This window comes from Pogona vitticeps, chromosome 5 (assembly GCF_051106095.1).
Source record: "Pogona vitticeps strain Pit_001003342236 chromosome 5, PviZW2.1, whole genome shotgun sequence".
Taxonomy (NCBI): domain Eukaryota; kingdom Metazoa; phylum Chordata; class Lepidosauria; order Squamata; family Agamidae; genus Pogona; species Pogona vitticeps.
In genome coordinates this window covers 12,810,344-12,825,937 of record NC_135787.1, presented here as the reverse complement: position 1 = coordinate 12,825,937, position 15,594 = coordinate 12,810,344, and positions in this window count along the sequence as shown.

The following is a 15,594-nucleotide window of genomic DNA, read 5'->3' as shown; positions in this document are numbered from 1 at the left end:
AGCCCAAAAAGAGGGCATGGTGGGGTTGTGGTTCAAGTGGAATAGCCAAAAGGATGGTGTAGATCCCTCTGGTACCAGTCGTGTCGCTCAATCAGCTTAACTTGCCGAAAGGTAGGACTGGCCGTGCTTGCCACCGGGGCATTTGGAGAAAGCTGACGGCCATTCTACTGGTGCTGAACCATCAGTGTGTATACAGGAATCAAAAATTGATTCCTAAAACATGTCTTGGGAGGCGCTAATTCAGATGGCCGGGCTTTAGGTACTATCGCCCTTCGCTTCCTCCGAGCAGCCTCACCTAATTCTCGAGGAACGTGTGCTTGTGTAAAGGAGCTGCTCCATTTAAGTAATGGGCCATCACTGTCTGACCTTCCGCTTGGGCAGGGTAACTACTCAGTTAATGCTCAAGTGGAGTTAATAAAATTGCAGCCATTTGGTTAAACTGAAGGTGACAGGAGTCCAAACCCTTATTTCAGAAATGGCTTACTCTTCTCTGAGAAAATGCCTTGATGGAGAGAGAGAGAGAGAGAGAGAGAGAGAGAGAGAGAGAGAGAAGCCTGGAGCACTTTCAGCTATCTGAGATGCCAGATATGGTGAGATAAATGATTGGCTATGCAATGCCATACTTGTATCACCGTACCACTATGTACTCTGCAAAGCCTGAAAAAGAAATTGGGAATGGAGGACTATGACTCCCACAATCCACCCTCCAGCATGCCCATGCTGGCTTCTGAATTCAGAGAGCAGCTACTGAAACAAAGAACATTCCCAGTCTCCAATCCTTTGGTTCTGATCCAGAAGAAGGTTGGACGAAAGACTTTCAGCCTATACATGTTTACCTGGGAGCAATAAACCGGAATAAAATCAGGCTTCTAGCAGGAATGGAAGTAGGATCATAGTTTCTTTCTAGAAGGATTGTGTCTTTTGACCCAATGATCCTCAGGGTGGATTACAATAGGTTACAATAACACAGACAGGGTTGTCTTGATAGACTTTGCAGCCTGATTCAAAAGGCAAAATGGTGTCTTTGATTCCATTTCTGGAATACAATTAGACAGGCAGTGGATACAACTTCACAGAGGGGGGAGCAGGTTAGCTTAGGAGAAGAAGGCTGTGCTCATCTAAGATGGAGAAAGCAAAGATCTCAGGAGGCTGTGGACTCCGGTTTCATAGGGCTGTGAATCTGCTTTGGGTTTTAGTTTGAAGTTCTCCAGAGAGCTCTCCAAGGTGCTGAAGATAGGTTGGAGAGAGGGTCCAGAGCTTTGGACACTAGTTACGGATTCACTGTTCCTGCAAAGTCAGATTCGCAACAGAGTGGAAATGGTGGATCCTGGTCCTTTCCAGCATCTGCCGACAGAAGCAGAGATTTCATTTTGCCCAATGGCAGAGCCGGCCCCTCACACAACACAGCTGAGAGATGGGTCGTTCTTTTACCACTGTAATCAGGGCCACCGGCATTCAGAGCTGTATGGAGAGATATCCAAACCTGCAGAGCCCATCAGGGATGGAAAAACGTACAAGCCATCCAGTTTTTGTGCCCCACCACCCCTGAATTTCAGCAATGCAACAATGACACAGAAGACCCTCTTTTCACGTCAAAACAAGGCGCACGCAGAATGCTTGCTTTGTTTTTAAGCAGAACCACACTTCCAGAAACCTCTTGATGGGGTTATTCTACTTTCAAATTTTGTTTTAAAAATCATTGCAGGAGGTTTGGTGCGGAGGTGGGGGGGCAGCCCTGAGTTGGTTCAGCTGGGAGTAATCGGCCCTCCCACCCCACAAACGATGCATGCCCTTGTGTAACCTGACATGCCACAATCCAGGAAAGATGGATCACATGATCCTGTTGCATATGCAGATTGGCTTTGGATTTCTCCTGTTGTTAGTTGGAGGAGTTGCAAAGGTATGATGGCATTCTCTTTATCCTATAAAACTAATACTGTGTCTCTCCTCCCCCAAAGGAGACCACACTGAGGTCAATGTGATTTGACATTAGCAAGACTAGCTGCCATGGCATCCAATTGCTTTTTAAAATACTCTATCATACTACGCTACCCCAAACCACCCTTCCTGTTTGAATTTACTTTCATCTTGGCAAACACTGATACGCTGAAGCTGTCAGAGCCCATAAGCTCATCCTGACAAGCAGCTCCAGAGTGTTATTCCATAAACATTTCCCCTAAGAGGTGGAATACTGTCCCAGAAATTCCTTACCAGCTGCAAATTTTAAAAAAAGGAAGGGAAGAAAGGTGAGGCGTTTTGCACTCTTACTGTTCTTGTTTTGCATGCAGAGTCAGAGAAGGAGAAGTCAAGGGCTATCAAACGTACAACAACTGTTCCTTTAAACCGATCACTATGGGCTTTGCTAGAAAGAGTGAAAACATTAGTCTTTCTGAAAAGAAGTGTCTTTGTTAATTGGGTTGCTCATAGTTGACCTGCTATTGTTAAAGCAGAGGTGGGCATCTTCACAGCCATCCCTAGACCTTGATGGGCCACAGCTTCTCCTGCAACCACATAACCTATTTTCCTCCCTCAAAAAAAAAGTTTTCTTAAAACAAAACAAAAATCCCCATTGTGCCCTCTAGTGGTCAAATGAAATTATTTTTTTAGTATTTATTAACATTTTGGCTACAGAGAGAGAAGAAATGTGGCATCAGCTCCTTTACGCTGGGCAACCACACACTTTTCCTTACTTTCATCTAGCCTGAAGTTCTTAAACATGGCAGAAATGTGTCGCCATCCCATCCCTCCTTTCATCAGTCCCGGTGAAGGGCAGATTATGGCACCACAGCAGAACAGTGACTGAAGGGCCATATATTCCCCTGGAGTAAAGGATGCTATCTTTTCCTTCCTGTTGAAATTACAGTCAACTGCCACTTCATTCAGCTTCTTTACATGGAATGGTATGGGAACCATTTTATCCATTGACTTAGGAATACAGAAGCATTGAAAGCTTCTATAGAGGAGACAAACTCTTGGTAGTCCTACCCTGGTGCTGCTGACACTGAGTAGCTGCAGTTCTCCAGAGTTTCAGACCACCATCCTTCCAGCTTTACCTGGAAATCCTGAGGACCGAACTCAGACTTTTTGCAAGCAGAACATGTCATCTACCACTGAGAAGGAGATGGGGAGGAAGTGGAGATGCATTCTCTGATACACTGACCTGGAAAAGAATCTCTTTTTGAGATCAAGGAAGTTTGCCTGTGGCCTGGCTTGTGTACACAAGATTGCAGCATCAGATACCATTACAATCCTTGGGTCCCTTTGAATATTCGTGGCTGCTGAAGACTTTTTGGGAAGGTGGAATGGTAGTCTCAGTCTTTTCTGAGGATCTCGGATTCCAGGACTAAAATCTGACATAAAGTCTACGGTCTGCTCCATGCACATCAAAACTGATCATGGCCAGTTGCTTATCTTTTTCAGAGTTTCATTGATTTTCAGTAGCATTGGGTGAATCCCATCAGTTTAGGTCAAGAAACCACTCAGATAAACTGAGTGTATGCCTTGATGCCTGTGATATCTAGTCAATTATTGGGATGTGCATTTGGATTCATAAATACTGAGAATTCACAAAATGATACCATATTTGGCTAGTTCCAAATATATCCAAATCCAAATTTGATCATTCCGAATATCTGCAATAAAAATTAGGTATGTGCATTCAGATCTGGAAATGTTTGGAATTCACTGAATAATGCCAAATTCAGATAGTTCCAAATTTATTTGAATGCAAATTTCTATAATAATAATTCCTAACATTTGGAGTCCCATTTGCTCCTATAGATTAGAAATCAAAAGGCTAGGAGGTTTCTGCTTGCTAGAGAAAGATGTTAAAGTGAAACCTACTTCTCAGGCAGTCTGGAGTGATTTCTTGAGAAATGAAACTTAAAAACACTCTGGCACCAAGGGTAGTGGGGACAGAGAACTCAGTGTCTTCTGACTCCAGTTGCCATGGGTTTCCCAAGGCAGTGGAGCTGGGATGAAAGCAAAACCTCCAAATGCCTGTACTAATGAAGCCAGAAGGTATTTTTTCACATTGTTTCTTTCAAATTGAAAGATGAGCACACAGTAGCTGCTTATAACTCCCATAAGCATTTGCTGTTAAGATATGCTCTGGTGTAAGCCTGCATTGTACCAGTTTTCTCAGTGTCCTTTTGTGAACCCTCATTTACATTCTATACATCTCTTTGCATATTGTTTATTTAATATATTTAGGAATAAAATTTAGGATTAGTAGATTCATAGACTAATACATTATAAATCAACAGAGAAATATTAATCACTTATGCTTTGTACACATGGGGCTGTGTACTCAAAGTACTTGTGCTATAGGAACAAGTAAGCCACATTGCAAGCATTTATAAAAATGTCTGTTATTTTTCCTAAACTGCAACTTTCTAGAACTTGTTTACTCAAGGATAATCCTATGCAAATAAATTTCCCTGACCTGGAGGTTGCTCCAGTTTTGCATTCCACCTTGCTCCCTTCCCCACCCTGACACACACAACTTCTCAATCATTTATTTAAAGTCGTGTCAAGCAAGCCCACCCCATTCATCTTTATGCAAATCCATCCCTGTCAAACCATTAGTGTATTGCTGGGGCTGGTTATTAAAGTGCCTTCTTTTTAATTCCGTACCGTCAAAGGAGAGACCTATTGCTCAAGAATTATAGCAACTATTAGAGTAAAGCATGGGCAACAGGCGCTTGGAAAATAAAAACCAACAGATAAAGTGGCAGGGTCACCTCGAAGATCAAACACTTAACAAAATAGCATTGCTGCAGAGCTGATGGGTGGGAGGCTGGGGGGGGGGGTTCTTCCAGTACTTAAGGGAGAAAAGAATCCAAGGGGTCAACAGACATGTTTGGTGGAAGGAGAAGCCAATTTCTTGACTCCCATGTTGCTTTCTCACATGACGTTCTGTGTTCTGTGAGAGAGGGCAGTGAGAGTAAATACAGAGGTGCATGGACATGGAGGTACAATTCTGGATGGTAAGGCAGGTTGGAGGAGTATGTGTGTGTGTCTGTCTGTGTGTTGACACAACATGCTAATTTTCAGGGCTGGCCCTACCATTAAGCGGAATGAAATAGTGTTAAGAAAGAGAAGCAAATTGTTAAATCATTTAATTTGTTTTTTATGGCATTCGTAGTGCCATGGATGGCAGAGGTGCCCTTATGGGAAAGGTTTGGCACCTGTCCATAAGAAACAGAATGTACGTGAAAGCTGGGGAACCATTCTTCTAGGAGACCTTTGGCCAAAACTGAATGGCCAGATGTTTTGTTCTCTTATCTCCAATGATCCATCAGCTGGGTGGAGCTGATGGAACTTGTAGACCAAATGATCTGAAGGGCTAGAGATTCTCCAACTAATCAACTAGGCTGCAGACCACAACCCATGGAAACGTCTTCCATATAAAAGTAGTTGAAGACACAGCTGCATTGCTCCTTATTTTTCAGAGGGTATCTAGGTAAGCAAAAATAATGTGCTGTAGCATCTTAACAAGTCCTGTGGCATTTGGGTTCTTAGGTTTGGCTAGCAGCAGTTGTCCAGTTTTTTTTTTAAAAGAGGAATCTAGGAATCTGGGATCCATTTCCCAGCAAACAATGTGCTTCACCAGTGCAGTAGCTCTCTACATTCCATCCAGGAATAGAGCTAACATAGTAGATTCCTGTGGTAATAATCTCTTTTCTTTTCTTCCCCCCACTCTAGCAATTAGTAACTTGCAATTATTTAAATTCTAAATCAGCTATAAAGTTTCTGTCGGGTTTCTGAGTCTCTCCATCTCTGTTATTCTCTCTCTGTCCCATCCTGCCAACTCGTCAGCATCAAACCTCCATTTTTTTCCTATTAATTTCCAGGTTATTAATCAATTTCCAGTGGTGGTGTATTTTTATTTTATTTTTTTTAAGAAACAGAAAAAGGCATAAGGAAAATCCTCTGGAACAATCTCATAGTTTTAATGAGCGTGTTGCCCACATCCTCGCCACCCTAGCATGGTAATTGAGCAGATCTATTAACTTGTTACACTAGATTTGTTTAAAGAGACTATTACACAGTCATTTAATCAATTTGTTACACTGGAGGTCCTGACTTAGGAGACACTTGCCGTATGATTCCTTAATGACTGAATTAATTTGTTTTAATAAAAACCAACATTGTGTACAAGTGCATTTCGAGAAATGAAATTTTGGAGAGCAGAACAGTCCAATGCTTCATATGATTAGATCCCCCCTCTTACTGCGGTTTTTTTTTTCCTCCGCTTGCAGTTGCCTTCCTTAGCTGCATGGTATAGGGGCACATTTTTCTTTTTTATAGCATCATTAATTTAATATGGATCATTAGTTCTTTATACACATGCATGTTCTGACAAATGTACCCAATGAATAATGCACCTAATGTGCTCGGGGCTCAAATGCATCACATCATAAACAGAAAAGGCTTGGAAAATAAATAATTATCATAAATAATCATTGGTGTAACAGCAATTAATATAAGACCGGGTCTGTTCTTTCACACCTTGGTGCGTTAAAAGCCTTGTTTTACACAGCCCACGATCCCAACGCTTAAAGCAGCAGAACAAACTGGGGGGCTAAGCACGATGCGAATAGATTTAAGGGGGAATTAGAGGTTATCTGGAGAGCACAACAAGACAAGAAAATCGGCTTTGCTTCTGATGGACCTTGACACTTCTGGAATAAATGTAAATAAACACCAAGGGAAAAAGGACTTGATGGTATTGATTATGCAAAATAATCACCACATTACCAATGTTAATGCAGTATGTTAATGCAGTACATCACACATTTTTTCCGGAGGAGAAACAGCCCAGAGGCAGGAGTATATCAGCCATACCTGGGAAAAAGTCTTTGGAAGGAAAGAACGAACAAGCTTCAGCCTGCTGAGTTCATCAAAAATGCTATAAATGATTAAGCCAAATGAAATTAATATTACTGAGACTGATGTAAACATTTCAGCTGAAATCTGCAGGCTGCTGGCCTACGTGCTGTTAAGCAGATGTATTAAGGGATTCTGAGTAATGCAGTTGAGGACTCCCAGAGAGCCAGATAAGTACTCAGTGGCATCTCAATGACTATTATGGGATATTCTAGATATATGTCTTATCAATAGATGCTGTGGTCTAAGGTCACGTGAACCCAGTCCTACTTTACAAAATCTATTCCCCTGTAAATTAGAGTTGGAACACATCACTTCTCCAATGTTTATATTGGTAAAGAGCTTAAAAGAAAAAAACCCAAACAATCCTTTTTCTTGCACTTAAGAAAAAAAATCCCACAACAAAATAAACAGAAAACCCCAAACAGACCAAAAACAAACAAACAAACAAAAAACACCACTACTAACCAATGAACCAACCAATCAGAAAAGTGAATGGGAACATTTTGCTTGGTCAACTTTTTGTCTTATTCCATACCATTTTAATGTACTTTAAAAATTATTATGCTTAGAAAAAAAAAAAGAAAAAAAGACACCCCCCAAACAAATAAACAAAAAGCAAATGGAGTTTAAAAAAACCCAGTGAGAACAACTGCTAAAAGAAAGTCCCGATGTCTTGGGAGGGGGGAATCTAAATGTAAACTTCAGTGAAAGATGACCAATTCAATATCCATACCAAATTGCTGTCTATATACCACATGTTGACATTTTGAAAGAATTATGAAGATTAATAGAGTGTGGCATTTATCCTTCCATTTTTTCAGTACTGTATTAATCATTTAGCCACTATAGAAGCACAGAGATTCCACTTCTGTTTACTCTGGGCTAATTTTCAAGGAAATTGACAAAATCTGTACATCTCCAAAATTCAAAGATTGCTCCCACACAACACTAATGCACTCAATAGTCTCCTTTCAGAAAGCAGCTGCGACCAGACATGGCTTTAAAAGATGCTCAGGAACTGTCCAGTCTATCTGTCCAGTTGTTATGATCTTCAGGAGAGGCCTGCTTAAAAATACAAGCATCTGTGGAGGCTTGCTTCACAAACACATGGGAGAAGGCCTACTCCTACATGGCCCCTAGTATAGAATATACTTTCCGTAAGGCTTAAAGCACTCTATGGGCGATTTACAATTTAATTATGCAGGCTACACATTACCCCCTCCCTTCAAGCAGGCTGAATACACAATTTATTGACCTTGGAAGGCTGGAAGGTTGAGTGAACCTTGAGATGGCTACCTGGGAATGAACCAGGGCTGTGAGCCTAGTTTCGGCTGCAATACAGTAGTTTGACCACTGCGCCATGGAGCTCCTCTGAAACCAAAGATACCCAGCTATTTGAACGATAGAAATGAAAATGGAAGAACTGAGTGGCTGGCACCAAGGGGGAAGGCACGTGAAAGCTGAACCCAGCCACCAAAAGTTCAAGATCTCCCGCAAATGCTCCCCGCCACTGCCCGAGGCCATAGCTGCTGGCAGTTATTCTGTATGTGGAAACTGGGTTCTTTTTCATGGAGATCCAGAAATACATAAATACTGTCATGGATGCAGACAAGGACTTGATCAGAGTGACACCAAAAAGATGAAGCATGGGTTACACAATTATCTCTGGGGAGGTACAGACAAGGTTGGGGGGGGGAGCAGTGAACAATCCTAAGTTTAACTGTTAATACATTTATTGATTTAAATGCATTTAATGATCTTGTTTGTTTAATTTAATTGTTATTATTTTATGTTTGAATCTGTTTTTGCCCTTTTTATTGTGTCCAATGATAGTAAACTGCTGTGAGCATTACCTAGTGAGAGGTTATAAAGGTAATGATATACAGTGGTGCCTCACTTAATGAGCGCACCGTTTAACGACGAATCTGCATAGCAATGCATTTTTTGCAATCACAAATGCGATTGCATTGCGATGTTTTAGATAGGGAAAACATCGCATTGCGATGATTGGTAAGCATTTTGCTTACCGATCTTCGCATTGCAATGTTTTACAAACAGCTTATTGGCGGTTCCAAAATGGCCGCTGGGTCAACAAACTGGCCGCCCGCAGCATTTTCGCGCCTTGCCCTCGCTTACCGGGTGGCGAAAATGGCGGACGGATGGAGGATTCCCTGCATAACAGTGAGTTTTTCCCCAATAGGGGGGTTCCCCCAGCTGCATAGCGACGAATCCGGATAGCGACGTTAATCCTGGAACGGATTAACGTCGCTATGCGGGGCACCACTGTATATGATATTTACCTTTTTACCAAATAAGTTATAGCTTTAGACCCATAGATATAGTGAGAAGAGCCACAGTCCATTGACTAGGCGAACAGAGTTCTTCCATACTTTCCTCAACTTTTGTACATCATACAGGTCGACAAACATTAAATATTTATAAACAAATAGTACATATTTCTTTTTCTGCATTGATTCAATAAGTGTCTCTAAATGTTGAGGAGATACTGAGGTCCTCAAAGCTACAGGTCAATACAAAGATCAATACATGTCAATATATGGTGAGCAACGTGCTTTCTTGACGGCCACCTTAAGAAATGGAACAAGGCATGGCTAGGGAGAACATTTCTTCCTAAAGACTAGACTTCTTGAGCCTTCTCATATTTTTATTTATCTAAACAAAGTTTAAACTGAAATTCTGTAACCTATAAATAGTAACCTAACTAGTTCCGATCAACTCACTAAAATTGACTTTGGAGTAGGCCTACAATTAGTTGGTACTGGTAGTTAATTTGGTGCACCCTCCATGTTTTGGCCAACGGTGGATATACATTTTTGGGGCCCTGAAACTTGAACTGTTATGGGGGACCATCGCAACCAGCAATGAGGTCTGGGTAACCATGGTTATCTTCTTTGATGGGCTTGTTGCATGACAGATCATCACATTAAAAAAAATTAACCACTGCTTCTCATATATTTAGAATGAAACATCCTTACTACATTATATGTTAATAACCTTTTAATTTTAACTATTATTTTATATTGAATTACACTATGTTTATATATACATATATAAAACCCTTCTGATACAGTAGACCCATTTTTTTAAGCAACGTACAGTAAAATAACTTCTGGGCCTCCTCCAAGATAAGCGCCCTGAAGCTTAAGCTTCATTAGTTTCATAGTAGATCTGCCCTGCAGTTGACCAATGGGATTAAAATCAAGATTAAACTATCAGGAGGGGGAAAATACAGGAAAAATCAGATACAGTGGTGCCTCGCATAACGGCTGCCCCGTTTAACTACGAATCCACTAGCGATAATGTTTTTGCGATCACTTTTGCGATCGCATAACGATGTTTTCTATGGGGAAAATCGCTTTGCGACGATCGGTAAGCTGTTTTGCTTACCGATTATCGCATAACGATGTTTTTGCCCCAGCTGATCGGTGGTTCCAAAATGGCCACTGGGTAAAACAGGGATGGATTCCTCGCTTACCGGGCACCCAAAATGGCCGCCATATGGAGGATTTTCGCTTAAAAGGTCAGTTTTAAGCCCATAGGAACGCATTGAAGGGGTTTCAATGCATTCCTATGGGCTTTTTAAATCTGCATAGCGACGAATCCGTATAGCGACATTTTTGCTGCACGGATTATCGTTGCTATGCGGGGCACCACTGTATATCATTTCTTGCAGCCAAGGTTTGATTTTATTTTTATTGAACAGAACATAGTTTATTCCTCAAAAATTAAAAATGTTGAAATGTGTCATACCTAGAGGCAGGTGAGTTAGAAATTAATGAAGGGAAGCTTTTCTCACCAAAATATTTCCATGTTGGAAAAGCAAAAACAACTAAACATCTGTACGGCTGTTTTAGCAGAGAAATATGAGGAGGAGAGGGACTCCTCAAGAAAGTTTGTGTTTATTATTTTTAGTGGTCTATAAGGTATCACCTGTTTTTGCAATCTTTCTGTTATTCTTCTATACTCAGCTTCAGTGATTGCTTTGTTTTTGAACACAAACCTAAATTGCTGGAGAAAAGATGCACACAGCTGCTGATAATATATAGTTTGACCTTCACCTTTAGTAGGTACACATACCCAATTTCTCCAATTAAGCTGTAGAGCTACTCAAAGAGGAACAGCTTTGTTGCGTGAACTCTTCTGCTGAATTTGTAACTCTTGAGCCCAGATTGAAAACTCTTAGAATTATTTCTGTTTTTCTGCCATAGTGTAGCAACACATTGAGGTTATGACTAGTGGATCAAAATGCCTAGTTTAGAGACTGACCAAACAACCAACCAGCCAACCAACAGGCAGGCAGACAGACAAACAGACAGACAGACAAATTGATTGTTACTCAGGAAATCCATTTGGATAGTGAGGAAAGAAATCTTCTTAAACTTGCTTACAGAAGCCCCTAGAGTTGACTGTCATGCAGTCAAGTCAGCCTTCTGAACTAAAATAAAGGAACAAGAAGAAACAGGAAGTAGCGTTTGGAAGAAGAGTAAGATTACCAATCTACATATAGATCTAAAAGAAGACAAGGATGGAAACATCTGTGCTATCTATCTTCCTGTTGCCCCTACAACAATGTCTCTTACCACGTATTGGTGCTATGTTTTAACAGATGGTGATATGGATGCCGAATACTGTAATATGGCATTTTCGATTTGAGAGACACCCAAAGTGGTCCTGTCTGTGCATACACCTGTGTGTAGTTATAAAAAAGTCTTGGGCTCTGTGCATGTATTGTTGACTATAACTATATTTCTATCCAAGGGTCTAAGTCAATACTGGAATCCCAAATTTCCCCTTCCTTTGGTCATCTCTCTCTCCCATCAAGAGACTCCAGCGCTGGCTATCTTTAATGGGTTTGACCTTTTGCTGGTTTTAGCAGATGCTGTTCATGGCCGTCTCAAAAAGCTTGTTTAAAGTTAACAACATTAAGCATTTAAGGTCACTAGGCCATCTCAAGGTCATTTTAATTCTGCCAAAAGGTTAATTAGATCACTGCATTAAAACAAGAATAGAGTAGCCTTAGCTATCCCTTAATGAGCATGAGCAGTTTTGTCCTCTATCACTTTTAACTGCCCCTGCTAAGAAGGAAGCCCACCCTATAAATATTAGGAAACATTTTTATATTTGTTTATTTGTACAGAATTGGTAGAAAGATTTGTTCTTTAAATCAGCTGAAAATGAACAAGGTTCTTCTGCAAAGTTTTAAAAAAATCATTTCTGATAGTACCCAGAAAAGATATCTGCATGGAGGTGACATCATCATCATCATCATCATCATCATCATCATCATCATCATCATCATCATCATCATCATCATCATCAAAGGCAATACTGTCCATCCCAGTCTATCGTAGTTTATGTGTGTGTTGTTTTACAGAGTGAAATAAAGACAACCATCCGCCTCTGTGTGTAAGAATTTACAGTCAAAATTGCAGGGGAAGAAAATGGAGGAGAGGAACAGGCGTGGAAAGAAGTAGGTATAACAAAGCCTGCAGTGCAGTTTTAGAGCAGGGAGCTTTAATTAAGTCATAGTACAGTCCTATACAATGCCCCTCAAAGGTCAATGCCACTCAGTTTCTTTCATTCTTTATTGGATTTATTATGTCCTATCCTCCTGGCAAATCTGGACTCAAGGCTAGTTCCAGTAAGACTGAATAAAATACAGTAAATACAATAAAGATACAAAACAAATTCATTGTGAAAGATAATCAGTTTACCAATCACCAGTGACAGAGAGACACAGAGTCCACCCCCTGATTAAATTCAACTCCATCTCGCAGCACCTGGCCGAGACCCAAAAGGTTTTTTGCCCAAGCATAATGGGACTTACTCCCTGGGAAACCTGGTAGAATTAGCGAACAGCATATTCAGCAAGTAGTACAAAATGAACGAGAAATGAAGAGTAAAAAGTAGACACCTATACTGCCCTCACCCAATCCAGTCCACACCAGAATCCAGGGCACATAAATTGGGACCTCCTGTGCTCTTTTAGAGATAATCCAATCCTTGTAGACACATCCAAACCAGTTATTGGTGTTCCCAGAAAAAGCTGTAACTAGCCATTTTGGCATCTGGGGCAAATGGTTCTGTCCACTGTGTGGCATGGATACAAGTCCCCTGTGAGAAAGCAAAAGGTTATGCTTTTGAAGAAAAGTAAAGGGAGCAAGGCCAGGACGTATTGCCATTCCTTACTAACACAAATAGAGTCCCCTCTAAATTTTGCATCCTTCTAAACATCAGGGACATGGTGGCACAGCGGGTTAAACCGCAGAAGCCTCTGTGCTGCAAGGTCGGAAGACCAGCCGTCATAAGATTGAATCCACGTGATGTGAGTGAGCTCCTGTTGCTTGTCCCAGCTCCTGCCAACCTAGTACAAATGCCTGCTCTAAGGTTTGGAAACAGGGATGAGCACCGCCCCCTAGAGTTGGACATGACTGGACTAAATGTCAAGGAGAACTTTTAACTTTACCTAAACGTCAAAGCGCCAGTTGTTCCTCCCTAATTACAACCCTCATTTCCAGATCTGGGTGAAAAAACAAAACCCTTTCCCGCAACTGGAGAAATGCAAATGGTTATGGCATTAGGATGGCGTGAAATGGGGGCTACACAGAGCTATCAAAATTATTTATGGCAGAATTATTTGCACGAGAGATGAGTTCATTTACCAAATAGATGCTTGGTGCTTCTGAGCTCTGCCTCCTTTGCTTCGCACGTACTCAAAGGCAGTGCCTGGAGAAGGTGGGTCAGGGAAACAGGCTGAACACCTCTTTGGCCAGTAAACGAACCAGCAGTTCATCCTCACCTCTAATTTTAGCCATCCAGCCACAGAACAGCAGAAAAAGAGACACATGAGAGAAGTATTATGAGCTTTTTGCAATGATATCACTGCACCAACAAAAACAGAAAACCCAAATTACATTAGGTAAGAAAATCTTGCTGTGCACCCAGGCACTTTCAAGCACTAAGAATATTTCTCTTTGAATGATAGATTATCCGTAACACCTCTGTATAATCTATTTATACCTGGGAATACTGTTCAGTTATATACATTGTGAAACTCGAAAGAAGATCATGGCTCTAAATATGAGTAGAGACTATTTTTCTTGTCACAGAAATGTCAAAACTGTTCCGTACATATTGATGGCAACAGAGTGTTTTGACCTCGGAATGATTCTTTTTTACAAAATAATAATTTATTTTATTAATATAAAATATTTTACCCCATCTTTCTTCTTAAAATAACTCTATCTATCTATCTATCTATCTATCTATCTATCTATCTATCTATCTATCTATCTATCTATCTATCTATCTATCTATCTATCTATCTATCTATCTATCTATCTATCTATCTATCTATCTATCTATCTATCTATCTATCTATCTATCTAGTTGTTTTTATCTCTATACTTTGTACACCACCCAGAGCAGATTCCTGAATCTAGATGGGTGAGGTAAAAATGGAATCAATCAATCAATCAATCAATCAATCAATCAATCAATCAATCAATCAATCAATCAATCAATCAATCAATCAATCAATCAATCAATCTATCTATCTATCTATCTATCTATCTATCTATCTATCTATCTATCTATCTATCTATCTATCTATCTATCTATCTATCTCTGTCTTAATAATAATCAGCTCATTTTCCAAGCCCCAATTGCCAGCTCATGTTTATTGCTTGCTTGTGGTGTTGAAATTTTTATTTTGAATGATAAAGCCTTTGAGTACTCTGTGCATACACCACCCAAGCCTGGCCTACCACCTTGCTGTTTTCCAAAGACACGTAAACCCATTGCATTGCTGCTCCCCAGTCCAGTCGCAATGATGAAATGAAGTCAAAGCTTTCATTGCGATTTCATCAACATATGCATGAGTTGTACTTGTGCTGTGCTGCAGAAACACCACAAATTGGTTTGAAGATTGTCACCTCCCCTTCTTCTCCCGTGTGTTGTCCTCATTTTCTCCCAACCCTCCCTGCCCTCTGCCTATGAAATCAGCAAAAGGAGGATTCGTGACTTTGCCGTGGTTGGGTGCTTTCTGCAGCACTGAAATGTTCAGCTGCATTAATGCACATGATACCATGTGTGGTGCTCATATTGTTTTATTTATTTAATTAGTTAAAATATCTTTACCCTGCTTTTCTCCTTAAAAAGGACCCAAGTTGGAGTACATCATTAAAAGACAGTATGTAACACTAACAATGGGGAGTATACAGGATCAAATGCCATATGAAGAAACATTAGCAACACCAAAAGACATTCGAAGAAATAAGGTGCAACAATCCATTTTAAACTCCACTCAGGCAGCCAGTCACTGAGGGACAGCTTGCCTGAAGAGAAAGGTCCTTGTGGAAGACCAGTAAAGATGGGGCCAGTCTGGCCTCCAGTGAGAGGGAGTTCCATAGTCTAGCAGCAGCAACAGAGAAAGCCCTCTCTTGTGTTCCCACCAAATACACCTGTGAAGGTGGCAGGACTGAGAGAAAAGCCTTTCCTGATGATTTTAACACCCAAGCAGGCTCATAGAGCGTGGTCCATGGCGTGCTCTGGTCCATGGGATCACAAATGGTCAGAGATGACTTAACAACTAAACAACAACAAGGCTCATAGAGAGAGATGTGGTCTTTGCGATAACTTGGGCCAAAGCCATTTAGGGCTTTATAGGTTAGAAAAGCC